Raw genomic sequence first — 9,423 nt, forward strand, 5'->3', positions numbered from 1 at the left:
TGGTTAGTTCGTGGAGTATAGGCTTGCTGCACTCGACAAGAGTGCTGCTTGCAAGGCTGTGGTGGTACGTATGGTAGTTGATGAGCATAGGCTTGCTGCACTCGACAAGAGTGCTGCTTGCAAGCCTATGGTGGTACGTGTACGGTAGTTGATGTGAGCATAGGCTTGCTGCACTCGACAAGAGTGCTGCTTGCAAGCCTATGGGTGGTGTGGTGTGTGGTGCATGATTAGCCTTTCAAGGAAGATGTGTCCTTGGGGCTAATCGGTTATTTTTATAAGTCCGGGAAACCTTTCTCGTCGGGATTCTTATCCTAAGCAACCACGAAAGGTTCCAAGAGTTGAAACATTGCCTATCAAGTAGGCCGTACCAGCCCATAGCAACCCAACCAAGATACTCTAACAGGCCAAGATTGGTTGGAGACTTCAAAATGTTGCTAAGTCCATGGCCACCATAAGCCATTTCTATCAAGAAGGCCATGGACAGTGCTTAGCAACCACGAAAGCTTCCAAGAGTTGAAACATTGCCTATCAAGTAGGCCGTACCAGCCCATAGCAACCCAACCAAGATACTCTAACAGGCCAAGATTGGTTGGAGAATTCAAAATTTTGCTAAGTCCATGGCCACCATAAGCCATTTCTATCAAGAAGGCCATGGACAGTGCTTAGCAACCACGAAAGCTTCCAAGAGTTGAAACATTGCCTATCAAGTAGGCCGTACCAGCCCATAGCAACCCAACCAAGATACTCTAACAGGCCAAGATTGGTTGGAGAATTCAAAATTTTGCTAAGTCCATGGCCACCATAAGCCATTTCTATCTAGAAGGCCATGGACAGTGCTTAGCAACCACGAAAGCTTCCAAGAGTTGAAACATTGCCTATCAAGTAGGCCGTAGCAGCCCATAGCAACCCAACCAAGATACTCTAACAGGCCAAGATTGGTTGGAGACTTCAAAATTTGGCTAAGTCCATGGCCACCATAAGCCATTTCTATCAAGAAGGCCATGGACAGTGCTTAGCAACCACGAAAGCTTCCAAGAGTTGAAACATTGCCTATCAAGTAGGCCGTAGCAGCCCATAGCAACCCAACCAAGATACTCTAACAGGCCAAGATTGGTTGGAGACTTCAAAATTTGGCTAAGTCCATGGCCACCATAAGCCATTTCTATCAAGAAGGCCATGGACAGTGCTTAGCAACCACGAAAGCTTCCAAGAGTTGAAACATTGCCTATCAAGTAGGCCGTAGCAGCCCATAGCAACCCAACCAAGATACTCTAACAGGCCAAGATTGGTTGGAGAATTCAAAATTTGGCTAAGTCCATGGCCACCATAAGCCATTTCTATCAAGAAGGCCACGAACAGTGCTTAGCAACCACGAAAGCTTCCAAGAGTTGAAACATTGCCTATCAAGTAGGCCGTACCAGCCCATAGCAAACCAACCAAGATAATCTAACAGGCCAAGATTGGATCTCAAAATGTTGCTAAGTCCATGGCCACGATAAGCCATTTCTATCAAGAAGGCCATGGACAGTTCTAAACAACCACGAAAGCTTCCAAGAGTTGAAACATTGCCTATCAAGTAGGCCGTAGCAGCCCATAGCAACCCAACCAAGATAATCTAACAGGCCAAGATTGGTTGGAGACTTCAAAATTTGGCTAAGTCCATGGCCACCATAAGCCATTTCTATCAAGAAGGCCATGGACAGTGCTTAGCAACCACGAAAGCTTCCAAGAGTTGAAACATTGCCTATCAAGTAGGCCGTAGCAGCCCATAGCAACCCAACCAAGATACTCTAACAGGCCAAGATTGGTTGGAGATTTCAAAATTTGGCTAAGTCCATGGCCACCATAAGCCATTTCTATCAAGAAGGCCACGAACAGTGCTTAGCAACCACGAAAGCTTCCAAGAGTTGAAACATTGCCTATCAAGTAGGCCGTACCAGCCCATAGCAACCCAACCAAGATACTCTAACAGGCCAAGATTGGTTGGAGAATTCAAAATTTTGCTAAGTCCATGGCCACCATAAGCCATTTCTATCAAGAAGGCCATGGACAGTGCTTAGCAACCACGAAAGCTTCCAAGAGTTGAAACATTGCCTATCAAGTAGGCCGTACCAGCCCATAGCAACCCAACCAAGATACTCTAACAGGCCAAGATTGGTTGGAGAATTCAAAATTTTGCTAAGTCCATGGCCACCATAAGCCATTTCTATCAAGAAGGCCATGGACAGTGCTTAGCAACCACGAAAGCGCCCAAGAGTTGAAACATTGCCTATCAAGTAGGCCGTACCGGCCCATAGCAACCCAACCAAGATACTCTAACAGGCCAAGATTGGTTGGAGATTTCAAAATTTTGCTAAGTCCATGGCCACCATAAGCCATTTCTATCAAGAAGGCCACGAACAGTGCTTAGCAACCACGAGAGCTTCCAAGAGTTGAAACATTGCCTATCAAGTAGGCCGTACCAGCCCATAGCAACCCAACCAAGATACTCTAACAGGCCAAGATTGGTTGGAGATTTCAAAATTTTGCTAAGTCCATGGCCACCATAAGCCATTTCTATCAAGAAGGCCACGAACTGTGCTTAGCAACCACGAGAGCTTCCAAGAGTTGAAACATTGCCTATCAAGTAGGCCGTAGCAGCCCATAGCAACCCAACCAAGATACTCTAACAGGCCAAGATTGGTTGGAGAATTCAAAATTTTGCTAAGTCCATGGCCACGATAAGCCATTTCTATCAAGAAGGCCACGAACAGTGCTTAGCAACCACGAGAGCTTCCAAGAGTTGAAACATTGCCTATCAAGTAGGCCGTACCAGCCCATAGCAACCCAACCAAGATACTCTAACAGGCCAAGATTGGTTGGAGATTTCAAAATTTGGCTAAGTCCAGATTTTTTTACCCTTCGGGAATACAACCCTAGTTCACCAAGTTGAACGCGAAAAAATGTCCATAGGATACGCACAAAACGTTTATTGAGTTGGTCACCATATGTGGAAATTATGGTGAAAATAAGCCAAGTTCCGGAGTTTTTAACTAACACGAAACCACGAAAAACTTTCATTAGGAAAACTTGGTTGGAGCACCCTACTGCAGAACACACCGACATGGACGAAAGGGTCTACTGGCTAAGAGAAAAAATTTTTGCGGGACCACTCAAAACATCATAGTTAGACCTAGCAAATGATGAAAAGTGAAACCCGCGATCGATTGGAGAAACCTTATTTTACACTGAAAAATTCCACATAAGGAAAATTTGTATAGAGCACCCTACTGCAGAGCACACCGACAGGGCCGGGAAGGAAGGCCCGGTCCAAGAAAAAATTTTTGCGGGACCACTCAAAACATCATAGTTAGACCTAGCAAATGATGAAAAGTGAAACCCGCGATCGATTGGAGAAACCTTATTTTACACTGAAAAATTCCACATAAGCAAAATTTGTATGGAGCACCCTACTGCAGAGCACACCGACAGGGCCGGGAAGGAAGGCCCGGTCCAAGAAAAAATTTTTGCGGGACCACTCAAAACATCATAGTTAGACCTAGCAAATGATGAAAAGTGAAACCCGCGATCGATTGGAGAAACCTTATTTTACACTGAAAAATTCCACATAAGGAAAATTTGTATGGAGCACCCTACTGCAGAGCACACCGACAGGGCCGGGAAGGAAGGCCCGGTCCAAGAAAAAATTTTTGCGGGACCACTCAAAACATCATAGTTAGACCTAGCAAATGATGAAAAGTGAAACCCGCGATCGATTGGAGAAACCTTATTTTACACTGAAAAATTCCACATAAGGAAAATTTGTATGGAGCACCCTACTGCAGAGCACACCGACAGGGCCGGGAAGGAAGGCCCGGTCCAAGAAAAAATTTTTGCGGGACCACTCAAAACATCATAGTTAGACCTAGCAAATGATGAAAAGTGAAACCCGCGATCGATTGGAGAAACCTTATTTTACACTGAAAATTCCACATAAGGAAAATTTGTATGGAGCACCCTACTGCAGAGCACACCGACAGGGCCGGGAAGGAAGGCCCGGTCCAAGAAAAAATTTTTGCGGGACCACTCAAAACATCATAGTTAGACCTAGCAAATGATGAAAAGTGAAACCCGCGATCGATTGGAGAAACCTTATTTTACACTGAAAAATTCCACATAAGGAAAATTTGTATGGAGCACCCTACTGCAGAACACACCGACAGGGCCGGGAAGGAAGGCCCGGTCCAAGAAAAAATTTTTGCGGGACCACTCAAAACATCATAGTTAGACCTAGCAAATGATGAAAAGTGAAACCCGCGATCGATTGGAGAAACCTTATTTTACACTGAAAAATTCCACATAAGCAAAATTTGTATGGAGCACCCTACTGCAGAGCACACCGACAGGGCCGGGAAGGAAGGCCCGGTCCAAGAAAAAATTTTTGCGGGACCACTCAAAACATCATAGTTAGACCTAGCAAATGATGAAAAGTGAAACCCGCGATCGATTGGAGAAACCTTATTTTACACTGAAAATTCCACATAAGGAAAATTTGTATGGAGCACCCTACTGCAGAGCACACCGACAGGGCCGGGAAGGAAGGCCCGGTCCAAGAAAAAATTTTTGCGGGACCACTCAAAACATCATAGTTAGACCTAGCAAATGATGAAAAGTGAAACCCGCGATCGATTGGAGAAACCTTATTTTACACTGAAAAATTCCACATAAGGAAAATTTGTATGGAGCACCCTACTGCAGAGCACACCGACAGGGCCGGGAAGGAAGGCCCGGTCCAAGAAAAAATTTTTGCGGGACCACTCAAAACATCATAGTTGGACCTAGCAAATGATGAAAAGTGAAACCCGCGATCGATTGGAGAAACCTTATTTTACACTGAAAAATTCCACATAAGCAAAATTTGTATGGAGCACCCTACTGCAGAGCACACCGACATGGACGAAAGGGTCGACTGGCCAAGAGAAAAAATTTTTGCGGGACCACTCAAAACATCATAGTTAGACCTAGCAAATGATGAAAAGTGAAACCCGCGATCGATTGGAGAAACCTTATTTTACACTGAAAAATTCCACATAAGGAAAATTTGTATGGAGCACCCTACTGCAGAGCACACCGACAGGGCCGGGAAGGAAGGCCCGGTCCAAGAAAAAATTTTTGCGGGACCACTCAAAACATCATAGTTAGACCTAGCAAATGATGAAAAGTGAAACCCGCGATCGATTGGAGAAACCTTATTTTACACTGAAAAATTCCACATAAGGAAAATTTGTATGGAGCACCCTACTGCAGAGCACACCGACAGGGCCGGGAAGGAAGGCCCGGTCCAAGAAAAAATTTTTGCGGGACCACTCAAAACATCATAGTTAGACCTAGCAAATGATGAAAAGTGAAACCCGCGATCGATTGGAGAAACCTTATTTTACACTGAAAAATTCCACATAAGCAAAATTTGTATGGAGCACCCTACTGCAGAGCACACCGACAGGGCCGGGAAGGAAGGCCCGGTCCAAGAAAAAATTTTTGCGGGACCACTCAAAACATCATAGTTAGACCTAGCAAATGATGAAAAGTGAAACCCGCGATCGATTGGAGAAACCTTATTTTACACTGAAAAATTCCACATAAGGAAAATTTGTATGGAGCACCCTACTGCAGAGCACACCGACAGGGCCGGGAAGGAAGGCCCGGTCCAAGAAAAAATTTTTGCGGGACCACTCAAAACATCATAGTTAGACCTAGCAAATGATGAAAAGTGAAACCCGCGATCGATTGGAGAAACCTTATTTTACACTGAAAATTCCACATAAGGAAAATTTGTATGGAGCACCCTACTGCAGAGCACACCGACAGGGCCGGGAAGGAAGGCCCGGTCCAAGAAAAAATTTTTGCGGGACCACTCAAAACATCATAGTTAGACCTAGCAAATGATGAAAAGTGAAACCCGCGATCGATTGGAGAAACCTTATTTTACACTGAAAAATTCCACATAAGGAAAATTTGTATGGAGCACCCTACTGCAGAGCACACCGACAGGGCCGGGAAGGAAGGCCCGGTCCAAGAAAAAATTTTTGCGGGACCACTCAAAACATCATAGTTAGACCTAGCAAATGATGAAAAGTGAAACCCGCGATCGATTGGAGAAACCTTATTTTACACTGAAAAATTCCACATAAGGAAAATTTGTATGGAGCACCCTACTGCAGAGCACACCGACAGGGCCGGGAAGGAAGGCCCGGTCCAAGAAAAAATTTTTGCGGGACCACTCAAAACATCATAGTTAGACCTAGCAAATGATGAAAAGTGAAACCCGCGATCGATTGGAGAAACCTTATTTTACACTGAAAAATTCCACATAAGGAAAATTTGTATGGAGCACCCTACTGCAGAGCACACCGACAGGGCCGGGAAGGAAGGCCCGGTCCAAGAAAAAATTTTTGCGGGACCACTCAAAACATCATAGTTAGACCTAGCAAATGATGAAAAGTGAAACCCGCGATCGATTGGAGAAACCTTATTTTACACTGAAAAATTCCACATAAGGAAAATTTGTATGGAGCACCCTACTGCAGAGCACACCGACAGGGCCGGGAAGGAAGGCCCGGTCCAAGAAAAAATTTTTGCGGGACCACTCAAAACATCATAGTTAGACCTAGCAAATGATGAAAAGTGAAACCCGCGATCGATTGGAGAAACCTTATTTTACACTGAAAAATTCCACATAAGGAAAATTTGTATGGAGCACCCTACTGCAGAGCACACCGACAGGGCCGGGAAGGAAGGCCCGGTCCAAGAAAAAATTTTTGCGGGACCACTCAAAACATCATAGTTAGACCTAGCAAATGATGAAAAGTGAAACCCGCGATCGATTGGAGAAACCTTATTTTACACTGAAAAATTCCACATAAGGAAAATTTGTATGGAGCACCCTACTGCAGAGCACACCGACAGGGCCGGGAAGGAAGGCCCGGTCCAAGAAAAAATTTTTGCGGGACCACTCAAAACATCATAGTTAGACCTAGCAAATGATGAAAAGTGAAACCCGCGATCGATTGGAGAAACCTTATTTTACACTGAAAAATTCCACATAAGGAAAATTTGTATGGAGCACCCTACTGCAGAGCACACCGACAGGGCCGGGAAGGAAGGCCCGGTCCAAGAAAAAATTTTTGCGGGACCACTCAAAACATCATAGTTAGACCTAGCAAATGATGAAAAGTGAAACCCGCGATCGATTGGAGAAACCTTATTTTACACTGAAAAATTCCACATAAGGAAAATTTGTATGGAGCACCCTACTGCAGAACACACCGACATGGACGAAAGGGTCGACTGGCTAAGAGAAAAAATTTTTGCGGGACCACTCAAAACATCATAGTTAGACCTAGCAAATGATGAAAAGTGAAACCCGCGATCGATTGGAGAAACCTTATTTTACACTGAAAAATTCCACATAAGGAAAATTTGTATGGAGCACCCTACTGTGGTCACCATCGGTCGAGTTGGTCGAGACGGGCAAAAAATTTTTTTTTCCATATCGTCTCAAAACATGATTTATGGACCTTGTAAATGTTGAAAAGTGAAACGAAATCACTTTTGGAGCGATGAAAATTTTGTATGGGAGGTCCCTACCCGGAACAAATTTTACTAGTAAAGTCATCATTCCGCGACGAGAAATTTGAAAATGGTCAAATATGGTTAAGATGTCATGTTCATTCCCTACTATGGGGGACCAGGTCGTCACGAAAAAATTTTTTTCTCGACCTGGTCAAATGTGGTTCTGCGACGGAGGTTAAACTAATATTGCATAATTTGGCCCAAAAACCCCCCTCTGTCAGAAAAATTTCCCCTTCAAGAGCGAAAGCAGACCACATAAGTTGAGCTTCGAGGTATCTGAAAGTTGAATATAGAGCGAGGTTCTAAGCGAAGGGATAGCTTAACGTTGAGCATTGAACGCAAAAAAGCTTAGAGATAAGCTTATGATATAAGGATTGTGGTGCAGTACACAGCTTAACGTTGAGCTTTGAACGCAAATGGCTAGAACTAAGCTAAGAGATACCTATAGTGGTGCATGGAACTGCTCACAAGTTGAGCTTCGAGAAGTCCAAAGGCAAAATGTAGAGCGAGGTTCTAAGCGAAGGGATAGCTTAACGTTGAGCATTGAACGCAAAAAAGCTTAGAGATAAGCTTATTATATAACGATTGTGGTGCAGGACACAGCTTAACGTTGAGCTTTGAACGCACATGGCTAGAACTAAGCTAAGAGATACGGGTAGTGGTGCATGGAACTGCTCACAAGTTGAGCTTCGAGAAGTCCAAAGGCAAAATGTAGAGCGAGGTTCTAAGCGAAGGGATAGCTTAACGTTGAGCATTGAACGCAAAAAAGCTTAGAGATAAGCTTATTATATAAGGATTGTGGTGCAGAACACAGCTTAACGTTGAGCTTTGAACGCACATGGCTAGAACTAAGCTAAGAGATACGGGTAGTGGTGCATGGAACTGCTCACAAGTTGAGCTTCGAGAAGTCCAAAGGCAAAATGTAGAGCGAGGTTCTAAGCGAAGGGATAGCTTAACGTTGAGCATTGAACGCAAAAAAGCTTAGAGATAAGCTTATTATATAACGATTGTGGTGCAGGACACAGCTTAACGTTGAGCTTTGAACGCACATGGCTAGAACTAAGCTAAGAGATACGGGTAGTGGTGCATGGAACTGCTCACAAGTTGAGCTTCGAGAAGTCCAAAGGCAAAATATAGAGAGAGGTCCTAGCAGCCTAAAAAACTTCTAGGGCCGACAGCTCACAAGTTGAGTTTCGAACGCAATTAGGCTACCCTGGTAGCCTTGATTTGAAAGCATTAAGGCAATGATATGGTAGAATGCCCGATCTTAAACCTATTGACAGAGAATGTGTACGAGTAAGCATAGATGTGGAGGAGCACATACCCTAAACAGTCCCGAAAGATGGTTAGCTAAGTGATGCATCACAAATGGACTTGGCGCACCAAGTTCACACTGAAACACACACGATCGCGTATATTAAAACCTGTTGTGTGGTGCATCACTAATAAAGTTTGGTGCGTCAAACGAACATGAGAGTTGAGCATATTGGGTATGTGTGATAACACACTTTGCACGACAATCGAGAAACCGCATAAGCTCAGTATAACACAGCAGGGGAAGATTGATGAAAACCAGAGCTAATACATGCAACAGGCCGGGAATGCTGCTTCTGAAGGTGGTAGGACCGGTGCACTTATTAGTTAAACCAATCGGCCGATTGAGTTGAAGTCTGGTACCGATCTTTCACTTGACTGTGCCCCATCAACTATTGATGGTAGTGTAGAGGACTACCATGGTTGTGACGGGAAGCGGGAATCAGGGTTCGATTCCGGAGCTAGTAGAGAGTGCCTGATAAAGGCCATGGTACACAT

This window comes from Anopheles marshallii, assembly GCF_943734725.1.
Source record: "Anopheles marshallii chromosome X unlocalized genomic scaffold, idAnoMarsDA_429_01 X_unloc_121, whole genome shotgun sequence".
Taxonomy (NCBI): domain Eukaryota; kingdom Metazoa; phylum Arthropoda; class Insecta; order Diptera; family Culicidae; genus Anopheles; species Anopheles marshallii.